At 39.5% G+C, this 20,676-nt stretch overlaps 1 protein-coding gene across 20 annotated transcripts in view; it reads left to right on the top strand.

The window, feature by feature from the left end:
• Window positions 1–18,482, top strand: part of EPB41L2 (erythrocyte membrane protein band 4.1 like 2) — a 178,286-nt gene extending 159,804 nt beyond the window's left edge. For all 20 annotated transcript variants that reach the window (XM_073671227.1, XM_073671226.1, XM_073671232.1 and 17 more), the window contains one exon: window positions 17,272–18,482. The gene's annotated coding sequence lies outside the window, so the exon portion shown is untranslated. The remainder of the gene's footprint in view (window positions 1–17,271) is intronic.
• Window positions 18,483–20,676: the final 2,194 nt, after the last annotated feature.

Below are 20,676 nucleotides of genomic sequence, written 5' to 3'. Positions count from 1 at the left end.
CTTTACTTCCCATTAAAGGGGTCGTCTGGGCAAAAAAGAAAAGTTTCTTTGAGGCTTACATCATTTACAAGTGTCATGTGATTTGATATTCACCTTCCAGCATACACCTGGATCCAGCACAGTGTTCTCCGTAATCTGCTGTAACACAGGAGGAGGCGATGTCACCATTCCACCAGCAGCAAGACCACTGTGGCCTGTGATTGACTGCAGTGGTCAGGTAACTTGAGCAATTAGTCAAATTCACTGCACACTCCTGCAGTCTTACATAAAATATATTTTATTAGTGTACATTAGACTTCACATGATTCAAAAGAGATAATTCTGTGCATGAATGGTCAATCCACTCTGCTCTGCACTAGTGACCATTGCATATTTCCTTTATTTCTGGAGCCACAGCACTACCAGCACTATTCCAGTCATCTATCTACTTAGATGCTGCAACACCGTGACAAAGACTTGGGAGAGTTGAAACGTCCCTTTTGCATGGTCACATAAAGCATTGAATTATCTCCTTTGGATCATGTGAAGTCTAATCTACACTAATAAAATGTATTACAGGAGTATGCAGTGAATTTGCATTAAGGGGACTACCCTAATCTACTAGCACCTCCGCTCAACAGAAAGCGAGTGCACTCCAAATTACTTCTGCTGGGTGACTCGAGCAACACGTCATCAGAAAAACATGCATTGACACGCTGCTCATGTCACCTGACTGCTGCAGTCAATCACAGTCCGCAGCGGTTTTGCTGCTGGTGGAACAGGGATTTCTCCTCTTCCTGTCTCCGTGCAGCCCACGAAGCGAACTGTCATGGAATAAGTTTATTTTTTTACAGATCTGAGCCCTTGGGAATCTTTTATTTATTTTTAGTTTTTTTTGCTTGTCAACCACTGTAACCCCTTAAGGGGAATTTGCCGTGATTTTTATTTTTGTAGTAGTAATTGATTGTATAATCAAGTATTTTTAATACAAAATGAAATATTTGTGTTTTTTTACTTATTCATTTTTTGGGCAGTCACTAGGTGCTGCCATTTTCATTTGCTGGTGTGTAAGTGTCTGAGCATAACACTTGCACACCTGAAATATGGCAGCCCATGGGCACAGGAGACTGCAGTTGTCTGCATTCAGCTGTCAACGGGGCAGGCCTTTGGGCTGTCCAGATCACAGCTGTGGGGGGAGCCAAGGGCCATTTTTTCTGTAGCTCAAAGCTGCACTGCTAGCTACAATTGATCCCTGTCACATGCAGGGAGCGAACGTGTTGAGATGTGGTGAGTTTCAGGTTGGTGATTTGCAGTCTGATTTTCACTGCTGGAGAAGTCCTCACCGCACCAAGTATCTACTGCCCATCATGTGTGATACAGCCCGCAGAGTCGCATATCTAATGCCAATCATGTGTGAGACAGCCCTCAGTGTTGCTTATCTAATCCCAGCGTTATACACTCTGCATATCTAATTCCAGTGCATAATACAGTGAACAGCACTAACAGAATTGGTGCTGCCAGCTGTCCTCAGTAACAGTGTCTACTTGTCAGTATCACTTTGCAGTGACCCAACAAAATGGCTACACACTGTGATCCTCAGCTTCATCCTTTCATATCCTGTTACAAACACCCAGAAGGGGAGGAGAGGAGTGATGTCACACACATATGTACAGATCCAGCCCACATTTACTGCAGTCGTAATGTTAGCTATTGTACACTAGGTTTTCATGGCAAATTTCAGCAGCTGCTCCCGCTAGTGTTTAAACGTGGAAAAGCTCAAACCTTTATGGGTTATTTTTCATATCTTATACAATTAAAAAAATTTGTGTGTGTGTATATATATATATGTACAGTGGTGGCCAAAAGTATTGGCACCCCTGCAATTCTGTCAGATAATACTCAGTTTCTTCCTGAAAATGATTGCAATCACAAATTCTTTGGTATTATTATCTTCATTTAATTTGCTTGCAAGGAAAAAAAACAAAAGAGAATGAAGCAAAAATCAAATCATTGATCATTTCGCACAAAGCTCCAAAAATGGGCCAGACAAAAGTATTGGCACCCTCAGCCTAATACTTGGTTGCACAACCTTTAGCCAAAATAACTGTGAACAACCGCTTCCGGTAACCATCAATGAGTTTCTTACAATGCTCTGCTGGAATTGTAGACCATTCGTCTTTTGCAAACTGCTCCAGGTCCCTGATATTTGAAGGGTGCCTTCCCCAAACTGCCAGTTTGAGATCTCTCCACAGGTGTTCTATGGGATTCAGGTCTGGACTCATTGCTGGCCACCTTAGAAGTCTCCAGTGCTTTCTCTCAAACCATTTTATAGTGCTTTTGGAAGTGTGTTTTGGGTCATTGTCCTGCTGGAAGACCCATGACCTCTGAGGGAGACCCAGCTTTCTCACACTGGACCCTACATTATGCTGCAAAATTTGTTGGTAGTCTTCAGACTTCATAATGCCATGCACACGGTCAAGCAGTCCAATGCCAGAGGCAGCAAAGCAACCCCAAAACATCAGGGAACCTCCGCCATGTTTGACTGTAGGGACCGTGTTCTTTTCTTTGAATGCCTCTTTTTTTTCCTGTACACTCTATGTTGATGCTTTTTCCCAAAAAGCTCTACTTTTGTCTCATCTGACCAGAGAACATTCTTCCAAAACGTTTTTGGCTTTCTCAGGTAAGTTTTGGCAAACTCCAGCCTGGCTTTTTTATGCCTCGGGGTAAGAAGTGGGGTCTTCCTGGGTATCCTACCATACAGTCCCTTTTCATTCAGACGCCGACGGATAGTACGGGTTGACACTGTTGTACCCTTGGACTGCAGGGCAGCTTGAACTTGTTTGGATATTAGTCGAGGTTCTTTATCCACCATCCGCACAATCTTGAGTTGAAATCTCTTGTCAATTTTTCTTTTCCGTCCACATCTAGGGAGGTTAGCCACAGTGCCATGGGCTTTAAACTTCTTGATGACACTGCGCACGGAAGACACAGGAACATTCAGGTCTTTGGAGATGGACTTGTAGACTTGAGATTGCTCATGCTTCCTCACAATTTGGTTTCTCAAGTCCTCAGACAGTTCATGGTCTTCTTTCTTTTCTCCATGCTCAATGTGGTACACACAAGGATACAGGACAGAGGTTGAGTCAACTTTAATCCATGTTAACTGAATGCAAGTGTGATTTAGTTATTGCCAACACCTGTTAGGTGCCACAGGTAAGTTACAGGTGCTGTTAATTACACGAATTAGAGAATCATCACATGATTTTTCAAGCAGTGCCAATACTTTTGTCCACCCCCTTTTTTAGGTTTGGTGTGGAATTATATTCAATTTGGCTTTAGGACAATTCTTTTTGTGCTTTTTCATTGAAGACAAATTAAATGAAGATAATACCAAAGAATTTGTGATTGCAATCATTTTCAGGAAGAAACTGAGTATTATCTGACAGAATTGCAGGGGTGCCAATACTTTTGGCCACCACTGTATATCTATATCTGTATCTATATATCGGTTGTGCTCAGAAGTTTACATACCCCACTCATGGTTATTGGTTAGGTGAAGCCATTTATTGTTAAACTACTGTGTTTTCTCTTTTTAAATCTTAATGACAACCAAAAACATCCAAATGACCCTGATCAAAAGTTCACATACTCTGGTGATTGTGGCCTGATAACATGCACAGGTTTTGACACAAATGGGTTTGAATGGCTACTAAAGGTAACATCCTCACCTGTGATCTGTTTGCTTGTAATCAGTGTGTGTGCATAAACGCTGAGTGAGTTTCTGGGATCCAGACAGACTCTTGCATCTTTCATCCAGTCACTGACGTTTCTGGATTGGGAGTCATGGGAAAAGCAAAAGAATTGTCAACGGATCTACGGGAAAAGGAAGTTGAACTGTATAACACAGGAAAGGGATACAAAAAAAATATCCAAGGAATTGATAATGCCAGTCAGCAGAGTTCAAACTGTGATTAACAAATGGAAAATCAGGGGCACTGTAAAAACCAAACCATGGTCAGGTAAACCAACAAAAATTTTGGCGACAACTGCCAGGAAAATTGTCTGGGATGCAAAGAAAAACCCACAAATAACATCAGCTGAAATTCAGGACTCTCTGAAAACTAGCGGTGTGGCTGTTTCAAGATGCACAATAAGGAGGCACTTGAAGAAAAATGGGCTGCATGGTCCAGTCACCAGAAGAAAGCCATTACTGCACAAATGCCACAAAGTATCTGGCCTGCAATACGCCAAACAGCACAGAGACAAGCCTCAAAACTTCTGGAACAAGGTAATTTGGAGTGATGAGACCAAAATTGAACTTTTTGGCCACAACCATAAACGTTACATTTGGAGAGAGGTCAACAAGACCTATGATGTAAGGAACACCATTCCTACAGTAAAGCACGGAGGTGGATCGCTAGTGTTTTGGGGATGTGTGAGCTATAAAGGCACAGGAAACTTCGTAAAAAGTTGAAGGAAAGATGAATGCAACACGTTCTCAATACTGGAGGTAAATTTGCACTCATCAGCCTGGAAGCTTCGCATGGGACGTACTTGGACGTTCCAACATGACAACGATCCAAAACACAAGGCCAAGTCGACCTGTCATTGTCTACAGCAGAACAAAGGGAAGGTTCTGGAGTGGCCATCTCAGTCTCCTGACCTCAATATCATTGAGCCACTCTCGGGAGATCTCAAGCGCACAGTTCATGCTAGAGAGGCCAGGAATTTACAGGAAGTGGAGGCTTTTTGCCAAGAAGAATGGGCCGCTTTACCATCTGAGAAATTTAACCACTTCGCACCAGAGCCTGTTTTTGCCTTCGTGACCGGTCCAATTTTTTCAATTCTGACCACTGTCACTTTATGAAGTAATTACTCTGGAACGCTTCAACGTATTCCCCTGATTCTGAGATTGTTTTTTTCATGACATATTGTACTTCATGATAGTGGTAAAATTTCTTCGATATAACTTGCGTTTATTTGTGAAAAAATCGGAAATTTGGCGAAAATTTTGCAATTTTCTAACTTTGAATTTTCATGCCCTTAAATCAGAGAGATATGTCACAGAAAAGAGTTAATAAATAACATTTCCCACATGTCTACTTTACATCAGCACAATTTTGGAACCAACATTTTTTTTTGATAGGGAGCTATAAGGGTTAAAAGTTGACCAGCGATTTCTCATTTTTCCAACAAAATTTACAAAACCATTTTTTTTAGGGACCACATCACATTTGAAGTCACTTTGAGGGGTCTTTATGACAGAAAATACCAAAAAGTGACACCATTCTAAAAACTGCACCCCTCAAGGTGCTCAAAACCACATTCAAGAACTTTATTAACCCTTCAGGTGCTTCACAGGAATTTTTGGAATGTGGAAGAAAAAAATGAACATTTAACTTTTTTCACAAAAATGTTACTTTAGACCCAATTTTTTCTATTTTCACAGGGGTAACAGGAAAAAATGGACCCCAATTTTTTTTGTGCAATTTCTCTTGAGCGTGCTGATACCCCATATGTGAGGGAAAACCACTGTTTGGGCGCACGGCAGGGCTCGGAAGGGAAGGAGCGCCATTAGACTTTTTGAATATAAAATTTGTCTGAATAATTAGCAGACGCCATGTTGCGTTTGGAGAGCTCCTGATGTGCCTAAACAGTGGAAACCCCCCACAAGTGACACCATTTTGGAAACTAGACCCCTTAGGGAACTTATCTAGATGTGTGGTGAGCACCTTGAACCCCAAGGTGCTTCACAGAAGTTTATAATATTGAGCTGTAAAAATAAAATTTTCACATTTTTCCCACAAAAACGTTTTTCATCCCTTAATTTTGCATTATCATAAGGGTAATAGGAAAAATTGCACCATGAAATTTGTTGTGCAATTTCTCCTGAACACGCTGATACCCCATATGTGGAGGCAAACCACTGTTTGGGCGCACGGCAGGGTTTGAAAGGGAAGGAGCGCCATTTGACTTTTTGAATGTAAAATTTGTCTGAATAATTAGCGCACGCCATGTTGCGTTTGAAGAGCTTCTGAAGTGCCTAAATAGTGGAAACCCCCCACAAGTGACACCATTTTGGAAACTAGACCCCTTAGGGAACTTATCTAGATGTGTGGTGAGCACCTTGAACCCCAAGGTGCTTCACAGAAGATTATAATATTGAGCTGTAAAAATAAAATTTTCTAATTTTTCCCACAAAACTGTTTTTCATCCCTTAATTTTGCATTATCATAAGGGTAATAGGATAAATTGCACCATGAAATTTGTTGTGCAATTTCTCCTGAGTACGCCGATACCCCATATGTGGGGGAAAACCACTGCTTTGGTGTACGGCAGGGTTCGGAAGAGAAAGGAGCGCTATGTTGGCTGGGATAGGTGGCAGACACCATGTCACATTTGAAGAGTTGCTGACATGCCGAAACAGCAGAAACCCCCACAAGTGACCCCATTTTGTAAACTACACCTCTCAAGGAATTCATCTAGGGAAGTAGTGAGTATTTTTTAATTTTTAAATTTATACCACTGGGCAGTGAAGAAAACATATTTATATTTTTACCACAAAAAAATGTTTTACCCTCAGATTTTACATTTTCACACAGGGCAACGGGTAAAAATGGTGCCGAAATGTCACACAATTTCTTCTAAAAGTGGCAATACCCCATATGTGGCTGTATCGTACCGCTCAGCCATTTCGCTTTTCCAGAGCCTTTCTGCTACCAGTAACTTGGAAGTCCCTTATATTTTTAACAGATGATGGACCTGAGTGGGGACTAGCTTTTTTTGAGGACTGAGTTGAAGCTTTTATTGGGAACATTTTACGTAACATTTATCCGGCGCTCTAGGCTGAGCACTTACATCGGGGTTTCCATCTAAATTTCCAAGTGATGTAATTCAGATGAAACCCCTGCGGGATCCATTCACTGTTATGAGGCAGCAGAGTTACTCTGGACTCCATCTGGCCTCTGTTTAGCGGTGTCCTTTTTTTCAGAAGTGCACAAAACCGTTGCCAACCGCACTTTTATGCACGCCTAAAACAAATGACACCGTGGGATCCCAGGCCAGACGGCATCCACAGTGGCCTATATCTGCCTCATTACAGGGAATCTTCCGTCATGGGTTCTGGCTGAATTACGTATTTCAGAGATTTACACGGAAACTCTGGTGTAAGTGCTCAGCGCAGAGCGCAAGATAAATGTGAGCAGAGCCTTACTGCGATCTTTCGGAGACATAATAAACAAATCAGTAGCAGGTGAAGAATTGGTTTTATTTATTTTTTTACGCCGTTCCTCGTGTGATATAACTGATTAGATTACTTTATTCTTCGGGTCGGTGCGATTACAGAGATACCAGATTTATATCGAGTTTTTATGACTGACAGCTGTCACACACTAAAAGACGCTTTTTTTTGCAAAATCTAGTTTTTGCATCACCATATTTTGAGAGCTATAATTTTTCCATATTTCGGCCGACAGTCATGTGATGGCTTGGTTTTTGCGGGACGAGTTGATATTTTTATTGGTACCATTTTTGGGTACGTGACCTTTTTTGATCGCTTTCTATTCCGTTTTTTGGGAGGTAAAATTAACAAAAACCAATTCAGGAATTGTTTTTTGAGTTTTTTTTTTTATGCCGTTCTGCGTGTGGTAAAAGTGATCAGGCAGCGTTATTCTTCGGGTCAGTACGTTTACAGCGATACTACACTTACTGTATATTTTTTTATGTTTTGGCGCTTTTACACAATAAAACAAATTTATAGAAAAAAATATTTTTTTTGCATTGCTTTCTGAGCACTATAACTTTTTTATTTTTCGGCTGATGGAGCTGTATGGCGGCTTGTTTTTTGCGGAACAAGATGACGTTTTCAGCGGTAACATTTTTATTTCTATTTTGCTTTTTGATCACATTTTTTTCCACTTTTTGTTTGGCGATATGATGAAAAAGCATTTTTTTTGCTCCGTTTTTTATTTATTTTTATTACAGTGTGCACAGAAGGAGTTAATTAGTGTGACAGTTTTATAGCTCGGGTTGTTTTGGACGCGGCGATACCAAATATGTGTTCTTTTTTTGGTTTTGTAAAAATATACGGATTTATTGGTTTAATATTTTATTTATTTATTTTTATTTATTTTGTGATTTATTTTTTTTTTTAACAGTTTATCAACTTTTTTTTTTTACTTTTTTTTACATTTTTACTTAGTCCCTGTATGGGACATTAATTTTTATTTTTCTGATCACTGATCTCATGTAATGTAATAGACATATATTACATTACATTACATTACATTACATTACATGAGATCTTCCCTGTTTCAGTCACAGTCTCCTGTCTGGCTCAGCTTGCAGGCTGAGCCAGACAGGACACCATACATGGCGAGCTGGAGGCGGTCATGTGACCTCCAGCTGCCATAGCAACCCCAGGTCCTGGAAGGAATCGGAGGTAAGTAAGACGACCCCCTCTCCTCCTGCTGTCTCCTATATGCCGCGATCACTATAGATCGCAGCATATAGAAGACAGCAAAGGGTTAACATCACTGGGACCTGATCCAATCAGGTCCCGATGATGTCCCCTGTCAGAGCTAACGCTCTGCAGCGGAATCGCAGCGCTTGCAGGACCCTGGGGGTCCGGAGCGCTGCGAGACCACCCACCGTTTTTAAACGTCTGCGCTGCACAGAGCCCAGGCAGCGCGGACGTTTATGTACAGTGGGCCGTCGGGAACATGTTAAAGAACCTCATCCAAAACTACCACAAAGGACTTCAAGCTGTCATTGATGTTAGAGGGGGCAATACACTTTAAGACTGGGGTATGTAAACTTTTGATCAGGGTCATTTGGATGTTTTTGGTTGTCATTAAGATTTAAAAAGAGAAAACACAATAGTAAATGGCTTCACCCAACCAATAACCATGAGTGGAGAAAAAGTTTTTTTTGTTATCATTCATATTCTCTGAAACAAGGCCAAGAAAGGAAAAATTCTGCCGGGGTATGCATATAATTTTTTTACGCTGCAGATCTTAGTCCAGTCTAAGATTTGGGGCAAGGTGCACACCACTTTTAGAATATGCCTGATCTATTAAGATCTATTGTGCCTTTTAGTCTGATTACACCACACCTCATCAAGACCAGCGTGAACAATGCTGGTTATGATGGATCAGGGCCAACATGGGAAAAATGCCAATATTGACATTTTTTTTTCCCATCATGATTCACAATGAAATAAGTGATCAAAAAGTGATATGTATCCCAAATTACAGCTCATTACACTAAAAAACAAGCCCTGTAAACCGAAAAATGAAAAAGTTAAGCATTCCAAAATGTTCTATATATATCTATATATCTATATATATAATCATTTTTTTTGTGTACAAAAGTTGCAGTGGTACATAAATTGAGTAACATTAGTTAACAGCATAATCATATCAAGCCATACTATAAACCTATATAATTATTTATCTCTCACGGTGAATGGCAGAAAAATACAAAAAAACAATACCAGAATTGCAGTTTTTGTTTTTCTCCTACCAAAAAATGGAATAAAGTGACAAGGAAATCTTATGTACCCAAAAGTGGTAACAGTGAAAACTAGAGCTTGTGCCATAAAAAATTAGCCCTCCCACATCTGTCTATGGACAATTAAAAAACAAACAAAACATGGATTTCATATATATGGTGACCAAAAACATATATTTTTTAATTCTATTTTTGTGCATAGTAGTAAATCCTAAGAAAAGCTACATAAATTTGGTTTTGTCATCGTATCAACCCACAGAATAAAAATAACATGTCAGTTACACTGAGTGATAAATTGTATTTTAAAACAATAAATCCAAAATTGATATATATATATTAAATCATTCCACCTTCCAAAAAGTGTATGAAAAAGTGATCAAAAAGCCATATGCACTGTACACCAAAATGGCACCAGTAGAAACGACATAATGCTGCACATAAAATAAGCCTTTAAACATCTCTGTTGGTGGAAAATTGTAAAAGATTGGAGTCTCAGAATATGACTTGGCTACACACAAACTAATAAAACATAAAGCACATAAATATACAGTTTAACTAATTCCGTTTTTTTTTTAAATTTCTTCCCATAAAGAGTTAATAAATGTTGGGTAATAAGTTATATGTACTCCAAAATGGTCCCTTTGCCAAATAGAGCTCTTCCTGCAAAGACGCCCTCATATGGCAATGTAAAAGGTTGTTTGGTGGTAAAGGCCAAGTTGAGCCCCATCCTTGAAGAGGTTTTCCAGGATTAATATTTTTTTACTACGAAGAACTACTGAGAACTAACAGGCAGGTGATGTTGGCAGTCACGCTCTGTCGGCAGAGCAGCCCAGAAGAGGAGCAGCTGCTTTGTTGGATTCATCGAACGCTCTGAGCCGGCGCCCGGTAGAACAGGCAGGTAGTTGCTTGTGTTAGCAGCTACCTGCCTGTTCGTTATTAGGCCCATAAGAAATAAAAAATAAAATTCCTGGACAGGTTAAAGGGGTTGTCTCAACTTCTTAAAATTGAGGAAAATTGAAAACACCTTGAAAAAAAAGCAAACCACGAGCTGGCATGTCTTGGGTTTGCATGGAGCTAGCAGGCGCTCATCCACCATTGCAGAGGCAAAGCTTCCTTTGCTAGCAGCTTGGACATGTGCACAGTTGGGAACGGCAGTGCGACCATGGCCCGAGTCCAAGCTGTCAATCACTGACTAACTTCTGGAGCACACTGCTTTCAGCAAGCAGGGGAAAGAAGTGCGCTCGTGAAGAAAGAAGATGAGCACCATACTTTAACTGAAAAGCAGTTAATTCACAGTGACGAATCGGTCCAAGAGGAGAAAGAAGCAGATTTCTCGAATAAAGATCTATAATGGAGTTTAATTTCCCAGTGAAGTATTGCATGGCCTACAAGTCTCCCTACACTTACTAGGTGGCCTCCACAAGGAGAAACCCACAGTTTCTTATCTTCACTTGTATTGTTGATTTATAGGAAAAATGAAAACATCAGGTAGCTATTAAACCTGTGGCTGTCCTCTGGTGGAGATTGTTCACATTGAGGGTTTTTTCTGTTTTTTTGGTCTGTTTAAGAGGGGTGGAGGGAACGCAGCGTTTTACAGTAGCAGCTAAATATATATATATATATATATATATATATATATATATATATATATATATATATATATATATATATATATATATATATATATATATATATATAAAATAAAAGTCTGGCAAGCTTTGTGAGGTGTCTCATTGCCATTGTCTCGCGTACATTATCACTAAAGAGGAGGAATTATTAATTGAACCCCTAGGTAACTAGATAAATTCTAGTAAATGTGTCTGATACAAATACGTGGGAAACCCTTGGTGTGTCTATCTTCTAATCCATCCAACTCCTCACACTTTGGAGAAGTATAGGGCTATGAGTGGTGGCCTACATAGAATATGACTTGCCACTGATGCGGGCGAAATTCTACCTTTTAGTTTCCCATATGTGAAAAATAGAAAGTCCAAATATTTCTAGAGTTTCACCAAAATCGAAATCATCATCCATCACCTGCAATTATAATCTTGCCAAGGAAAGTCATTCCAACACTTGTTGTCCAGGATTAAAAAGTTAATCCATTTTTGCCAATTTCTTGGAATTTAATAACCTATTATGTGTATACAATGAAGATAGACATGACCATAAAATACAACAGACATCGACTTTCATAGACCACTTGTAGATTTCTATTTTCACCAGTAGGTGGCAGCAAATCACATGAGATCTGTAATTAGTACTGTCCGTTGGCGGACACTTTGTATACACCGTGTAGTAGATTCATATATGCTTTCTTCATACTAGTTTACCTTTTATTTCCAGGTATGGTCATTTATAAGTAATGAAGAGATTTCAGATTATTTTAAGGTTTAGTATTTTATGATGAATGAATTACATGCTGCCCTTGATACCAAGTGTACTTACAAATTTGTATATGTGATAGTAAATGAAGATTATGATAATGACTTGCCGCATAATAATATTGTGTACAGGCCTTGTTTGTACAGCTGTAAATATACATTGTTTGGTGAAGAAGTGATATCTTCTCAATCAAATATCTACAATGATCATTGCTGCAAAATTATCCAGTATTTCACCCCCGTAGTCACTGTAGAAGCTGACCAGTGAGTGCCGACTGCCCAATGTTTGATTCATATGATTGGAGTTGAATGTTTAATGCCATAGTTTTGTTTCTAAGACTCAGAGATTGTCCTTTAAAACTGTTGTCCACTACTCCCCTTATTAATGAAAAAAAATTATACTTTACTCCCAAGCGACCCTGTGCCTCTATATTCAGTGCTGCATTCTCCATCAGTCTCCTGGGACCACATGAGCACTGCAGCCAATCAGCTGAAAAAATGGGGCTTATCCCAGGAGGCTGGCGGGGGACGCAGCGCTGTGTATGGATGAGCCGCACCAGTCTGGAAGGTGAATATAGTTTTTCACCGTTCTTTCTCTCTCTCTCTCTTTCTTTCTTTCTTTCTCTCTCTCTCTTTCTTTGTCTCTCTCTCTCTCTTTGTCTCTCTCTCTCTCTCTTTTGTCTCTCTCTCTCTTTGTCTCTCTCTCTCTCTTTTGTCTCTCTCTCTTGTCTCTCTCTCTCTCTTTTGTCTCTCTCTCTTGTCTCTCTCTCTTTGTCTCTCTCTCTCTGTCTCTCTCTCTTTGTCTCTGTCTCTCTCTCGTTCTTTCTTTCTTTTTCTTTCTTTATTTCTCTTTTTCTCTTTGTTTTTTTCCTGTTTTTCTCTTTCACTTTTTTCTTTTTCCCTCTTTCCTTCTCTATTTTTTCTTTCTCCTTCTTTCTCCTTCTTTCTCCTTCTTTCTCCTTCTTTCTCCTTCTTTCTCCTTCTTTCTCCTTCTTTCTCCTTCTTTCTCCTTCTTTCTCCTTCTTTCTCCTTCTTTCTCCTTCTTTCTCCTTCTTTCTCCTTTCTCCTTCTTTCTCCTTTCTCCTTCTTTCTCTTTCTTTCTCTCTTTCTTTCTCTTTCTTTCTTTTTCTTTCTCTCTTTCTTTCTCTTTCTCTCTTTCTTTCTCTTTCTCTTTCTTTCTCTTTCTCTTTCTTTCTCTTTCTTTCTTTCTCTCTTTCTCTCTCTTTCTCTCTCTTTCTCTCTTTCTCTCTCTCTTTCTCTCTCTCTCTCTCTCTTTCTCTCTCTCTCTCTTTCTCTCTCTCTCTCTTTCTCTCTCTTTCTCTTTCTCTCTCTCTCTCTTTCTCTCTCTTTCTCTCTCTTTCTCTCTCTTTCTCTCTCTTTCTCTCTCTTTCTCTCTCTTTCTCTCTCTTTCTCTCTCTTTCTCTCTCTGTCTTTCTCTGTCTTTCTCTCTTTCTTTCTTTCTTTTTCTCTCTCTTTCTTTCCCTCTTTCTTTCCCTCTTTCTTTCTCTCTTTCTTTCCCTCTTTCTTTCCCTCTTTCTTTCCCTCTTTCTTTCCCTCTTTCTTTCCCTCTTTCTTTCCCTCTTTCTTTCCCTCTTTCTTTCTCTCTTTCTTTCTCTCTTTCTCACTTTCTTTCTCACTTTCTTTCTCACTTTCTTTCTCACTTTCTTTCTCTCTTTCTCTCTCTTTCTCTCTCTTTCTCTCTCTTTCTCTCTCTTTCTCGCACGCTCGCTGTAGCTATATGGTTTTGGGAGAGAGAGAGAGAGAGAGAGAGACGCTCGCTTGTCATAAAGGAAAATTCAGGGTCCAAGTTAGAATTTTGGATCGCCAAATTAAAAAGAAAAGACATTATTACATAGAAGAAAAACTCCAGCCCTGATTCTGGACTGACTGAATGTTGTTCCCCTCCTGTTTTGTACCATTTGGCTTTCCATCTGAGTGCTTGCTGCGTCCTGTGAAATATAGAGAGCAGTATCTTGGTACATGTTCCTAGTGTGTTATTGTTAGGTTATAGCCATCTGGGTCTTTCTGATAAATAGCTGTCAGTTTTCCAGAACCCTGACTCAAATTTTAGTAAACGCCTTGTCTGTTTATGGCTCTGTATTTACTGCCGGCGTAGCTGAACATCCCTGAAAGGGGATTTTTAGATTCTGGATGTAAACAGATATTTTACTGTGCTTATGCAATTTGTCTGACAGCGAGACATACTAACAATTACAGCTGCGAGTCCTTTACCCAAATTACTGTCTTAAGCCTTCATTTGGCAAAGTATTTGTTATAGTACTTCCCTGACAGTTTGTTGTCAAAATGATGGACCTTTCATTTCATCCTCTCACCCCACCACAAAATGTACGTGCTTGTAAAGTTGTTCTTAGCAGACCTGTCAGGCCTAGCGCAGTACTGTGCTTTCTACCTAAACTTCCTGTGATTACTATTCATCTGTCATTGCAAGATAAAAGCTCTCTGGTTGGAACATGGTCTGTTTTTTGTTCCACATATGAGCATAGCTAATATAGAGGTTAGATTTTCTCTCTGCTTATTCCATGTAGGTTTTTTAGCAATTGTACTCGTGCACTGATATAGGTGGGTGGGGGGAAGGAGCAGTGTTACACTGAAGGATCATAGGCCCTAACAGAGAAAATGAGTTTGAGAGCACACACTTCTATATAAAAAAAACCTGTTGACATCTATTTTAATTGTATCATTTAAGAAGTATCAATAAATTTTAATATTGTAAATCATCCGATAAGAAATAGACCCTAGTGGTAAGTAGATCCAAAGACCTCTTTCAAGGGATTCTGTTACGAGGTTGTCGCTACCCCTTAGCTAGACATAAGTCCATCGAGTTCAACCAATTACCTAACATGATCCAAAGGAAGTTGCTAATATTAGGGGTGGGATCAGACTAGTTCCCTGGATCAATGTCCCGTCACAGAATCTAGTACTCCTAACCTAAAATGTTATATTTTTCAAGAAAGGCATTTAGGCCCCCTTGACCTTTTTGTAGTGAATAATCAACCATTACAACATCATGTTGCAGAGGTTCCATAGTCTCACTGCTCTTACAGTAAAGAATCTGCGATTGATGAGGATGTCCCCTTGGTCGTCATTGCTGGCCTGGGTGTAAAAAGATCTTTAGAGAGATCTCTGTACTACCCCCTCATATATTTATACATTGTAATAAGATCACCCCTTAGTCTTAGTTTTTCCAAACTGAATAACCTGAAATTTAACAACCTATCTTGGTATTGCAGTTCACCTATTCCCTTAATAACCTTGGTCGCTTTCTCTGCACCCGCTCTAGTTCAGCTATGTCTTTCTTATACACCGGAGACCAGAATTGTACACAGTATTAGAAGTGTGGCCTTACTAGTGACTTGTATAGAGGCAAAACTATGTTCTTGTAATAAGCATCTATGCCTCTTTTAATGCATCCCGTTATTTTATTTGCCTTAGCAGCAGCTGCCTAGCACTGGTCACTAAAGTTAAGTAAGCCCTCCATCCATACACCAAAGTCCCTCTCAGTGACAGTTTTACCATGTAGCTCATAATTATACATTTCATTTCCTTTGCCCAAGTACAAGACCTTACATTTATCTACATGAGTGTTCCCCAAGTCCAGTCCTCAAGGCCCACCAACAGGTCATGTTTTCAGGATTTCCTTAGTATTGCACAGGTGATGGAATTATTGCCTGTGCTGGTGATGCAATTATCACCTGAGCAATACTAAGGAAATCCTGAAAACATGACCTGTTGGTGGGCATTGAGGATCAGAGCTGGGAACACTGATGTACATTAAACATCAATTGTCATTTCTCAGCCAAAGCCTCTAGCTTACATAAATCTCTCTGTAATATTAAATTAGCCTCTGTGTTTATTACCTTGCAGAGTTTAGTATCATCTGCAAATATTGCAATTCTACTCCGTAGGAACCCTGCGAGGACATTTAATATGTTAAAAAGAAAAGGGCCCAATACTAACCTCTGTGGTACTGTACTGTTAATTTTGACCCAATCGGAGTGTATTCCATTAATAAAAACTGTTTCCTATCACTGAGTCAGTTGTTAACACAGTTACACACATTTTCCCCTAGTCCCATTTCCGTTATTTTATGTACTGAGATTTTATGACACTGTGTCAAATGCAGTATCAAAATGTAGAGGCAAAGACGATGATTTCAATGATGTATCACTTATTAGGCTGCTTGCTGAAGTTTTTAAAATTGCCTAATGCTGAGCGATATATAATCCCACCCACATCACTGGCTGCTTTCTGCCTTTGCCCAGTGTCCACAGAAAGGTCCCAATCAGTGGTGTGTGTGTGTGTGTGGGGGGGGGGTTATGCAGAGCTCATGAATATGGAAGACTACTTGGCTTACTAATCTAGTGACAATCTCCTGCTGATAAAATAGTGATTTTAGCAAAAGTACAGCAAGCAGCCCAGTAAGTGACACATCGCTGGAATCAGTGTCTCTCTCGCTGTTATCTTGCTCCCAGATTGGGTGGTAAAAGCATGGTGACAGATTCCCTGTAAAAGTAGATTTGTCTTCTGCTGGACCTTTGGAATCATTACTGTGTTAGAGCCTTGGTACTCCACATCCTGGTGGACCAGCGACTGGGCCAGCAGCTGTCGACAAGGTTTTGTTGTTGTTGTTGTTGTTGTTATTATAAAAACGTCTTTTATTCTGTGTGATATATTGACAATTATCTCCTGTTCTACTTTACAGGAACCTGTCAACTCATATACATCCTGTAAACCACAACCATAGTACTATGTTGAATAGTAGTAGATTTCTAAAGATGTGATTAAAAAAAAAAAATGAATGTACTGAAGTATGTATACACAAATGAATGAAGAACTTAATGATAGTCATTTATAGAGATTTATTGTAAACCAAGAAACTATGACCGGAGAAGTGAAGATATGTATAAGATGACATGAAATCCCAGGTCATTTGTTCTATCTGGTTTTCTCCTCTGCTTATGGAGAACTTCATAATCCCATTATTTTCTGTATCTTTCTTGTTTTGTATACTCGGCCCTGGGCTGTAAAGGGCATTTTTTCATTTACGCTGGCTGCTCTAATTGTAACCTGCGGGGAAGTTGAGTAAAAATCCTTTGCTGAGATCTTGGAATGAATGAAGTTCTGTTTTATGGCATGTCTTGTCCTGAACAAACATATTAGACTATCTTACCTTGTGGGATTTCCTATCTATGCTGTTCGTCCCTGAGTGGTCCTCGGTCTTATGTATGTATGTGATATGTAGCAGCTACAGGGAAATTGATGCGTGTGCTTTAGGCTTTGCATCAGTCTAGTGTCATAGCCTTCCTTTGCTATAAACTTGATATTCTTCTCTATCCTGTGCTATTTCTTACATTACAGAATTCTTGTATCTTTCCAGAGTGAAGTCCTAGAAGGTTACAGTATGAAGGAATTTCAGCCACACAACTATGTCCTGCTGCTAATGTTGCAAGATATGACCAGGCTCAGCAAGCATGACGGGACACCTGAAGGTTATGATGCCAACGTACAACCTCAGCTTAACACCTGACTTGCTCTCTCCACTCCTTTCTGCTTGTGTAATTTTTATAACCACTTCCTAACATTCATAGCTTTATAGTAAGAGTTTTGGTTGCACAACTACTTTCTATTTTTGTAAGTCTTTGTTGTGTTTGTGAACAATAACCTTTTAAAGAAGAAACAAAACAGACCTCTAATCCGAGGATGCCGAAATCTTTGTAACTAATGTAGTTTTCCCACTTTTTTTTTGTATTTTTTTTTTTTAACTCTTGTCTTAATGGAAGCCTCCTTGTGAGGCCATTTGCATATTTACAGAATATTCAGGTGAATTAAATGTTTAGAGAACAACCTTTTTTTTGTACACGTTTCTTAGTCTCCAATTCACATTCATTGGTGTTTTTTTTCTACCAATACTTGTGTTTTAAAGGTTCAATATGACAAAAAAAAAGAGGGAGATATCAAACAGTCGCAATACGGCTTTTTTTAAACCTCATTTTCAGAACTTCTCGGTGAACATTTTATACGTATCTGAGGTTTTTATTGCTACGTGATGGGGAGTGGACCAGCAAAGGGGACTGCAGCCAGCTAGATGGCGTTCATTTATTTCTGTCCAGCTGACAATGAACACTGCCTCTCCCTTTTGGAGAAAGACCACTTTGACACAAACATTCCAGGACAGGTGATACATCTGTCCCATAGAAGGGGAAACATATATATGGCAGCTCCAGGCTATATTGTGCTGTTTGTTAATGTGTTCTATTAGACCCTTGTTATTGAATTCACATGTTAAACACTTGGCTGTCGTCTATGTGTACATGGTAGAGCTGTCAGAAGCATAGTCACACTGATGCTTTGTAATGATTTCTACAGGTTATGGCATGCAGGAAGATCCCGTGCTTTCTGTACTTGCCACCGACTACACCCACCTTGGTTACCACTAGCAAAATGTGTATTGAGTTTGTCTCCGTCTTGATTTACAGTTGACCGTGTATAGTTAAAATGCCAAATTAGATTTATAGCAGCTTCAAGTTGTATTAAGAATATTTTGCTTTCTGTAATACTGTTAAAATAAAGTTTGTTTATTCTATTGAACACTTGTACGTGTTTCTCTTCTTGGCAAATGCTTCCAATGCATTGGACCTGCATGCATATTGGGGTGGATTTACACATGGCAGAGTTGGATACAGAGATTTCTGATACTTTACTATTTATTTAATTAAAGGTTGCAGAAATCCTGTCCTTGCTGCCGAAACAACTCCATTCAGATATATGGAAGTAATCAAGTCACAGGAGCGGCTTCATGGAAATCCGCCCTAATAAGAAAGTCACTTTTGATTTCCATGCTTTAATCATCTTCTTACTCCGAGAATCTCACATCACAAGTACCATTTGTGACTCCTGCTAAAAGGGAAATTAGTGATGAGCACAAGTGCTCGTTACTGGAGTTTGCCTAACGTGCTCGGGTATGCAGCAAGTATCACTGGTGCTCGAGTGACTTGTTCGAGTCCCCGTGGCCTCATGCTTTGCAAGTGTTAGACAGCCACAAAACATATAAGGATTGCCTGACAAACACTGGCTATCCCTACATGTTTTGTGGCTAACAGCCGTGAAACATGCAGCTGTGGGGACTTAAACATGTCACTCAAGCACCCGCAATACTCTGTGCATACCCGAGCACCCTAGGCAAACTCAAGTAATGAGCACTTGCGCTCAACACTAGAAATTAGTATAAGGCAATCCCCAATGCCTGAGCTGAACTTACAGCCTGATATATGCTTATGAGGTTGTAATTTTTTTTGTCATGAGACCCGCAGTCAGTCCAGACATGACTTTCTACATATGGACCATGAAATATGGCAGTCTGAACCCCGCCTAAAAGCACAATACCCAAATAACTGAACATCTCATACCAGGTAAATAACTTACAAGTCCAATAAGTATTATTATTATTTAAAATAGAAATAAGACATAATTTACCAAGGTGTTTTTGCCAGTTTGCACCTTCAAATGTCGCTAAATTTTTGTGCAACACGAAGTTGCACAAAATGTAGCTACTTTTGGCATTTTCACAACAGTATTGACTAGCCCTTCAAAAGTGGCATAGCCTCTCCTAAAAATTTCTGAAAAGTTGGCGTACCTTTTAACCAAGTAACGCTTCTCCAGTCCTAATTAAGTAACTTTTCTGGCGCAGGTACATGCCAGTTGGAGTAAATAGGGTTTGGTAATTATTTTTTGTTTTTTTTACCAGATACTGACCTTTTTTTGTTTGTTGTTGCAGCCATTTTTGTCAGCATTTATATTTAGTAATGGTCATACTTACTTTCTGAAAAGTGAACTTTAAAGTGACAGTAAATGAAAATAAAAGCTGCAATTGTTACAAAATGAAGCCCCATGCTCGCCACTTATTTCCCCTGCTGATCCAGCTCTGATCCGTCAGTGCTCCCAGACTTTGCAAGTGGCCAGCATTTGTCCGCAGTGATCACAGTACTTGAACTGCTTATGGGAGCCATGCCATGATGCCAGTAGTCCTGTGCTGCTGTGGATTTGTAACAGACCACATGTACATCCTACATATTAAATATTGCAGGGTGTACATGTGATTAAATAAACTACATATTTTTCATTGTAATTGATACAGGTGTTTATTGCATGATTTTTTTTTTTAGTAACCGTTGATGACTTTTTTTTATTTACATAGTGTTTGCATACAAGTGATCAAATACAAAATACTTGGTGTATTTAATCACATGGACATCCTGCAGCGCTCAATATGTATGATGTACATGTGATCCGTTAAAACAACGCATAAAGAAGACATTTGTCTGTGGCAATTATTAATGTATAATTCTGGCTGTATCATGTCATTGTACAGAAGTTCATGCAGCTAGCACCAAAGGTCTTAGGTAAAAGTTTGATGAGGATAACAACGCAATGCTCGGACTGGCCGATGGTTCTCCCGACCAGAGTGTGACAGTATGTGTTTCTATGCGGCTATTACACTCGTGTTGGGAGAGCTGCCTACCAGTCCCAGCATTGCGTTGTGATCCCTGTCCGAGTTATACGGCTGTCCGACTCTTCCTTTAGTTACAGGAATTGATTGAGTATTTAACGGGTGGAGACCATAGACGAAAACTACTGAATAGAGAGTTATGGGGGATATATAACTTTAAAACAAGAATACCACAAGGTTTGAATGTTAGATATGATATTATAGATCATTATTAAATTCCACAACTATGGTTCTGTTCTAATATAGCTTTCTCATTTTTTTTCTTTGTTTGTGATT

Source organism: Phyllobates terribilis, unplaced genomic scaffold, assembly GCF_046119375.1.
Source record: "Phyllobates terribilis strain yellow unplaced genomic scaffold, ASM4611937v1 Scaffold_3__8_contigs__length_932513732, whole genome shotgun sequence".
Classification (NCBI taxonomy): domain Eukaryota; kingdom Metazoa; phylum Chordata; class Amphibia; order Anura; family Dendrobatidae; genus Phyllobates; species Phyllobates terribilis.
This window is presented reverse-complemented; position numbering and strand designations above follow the sequence as displayed.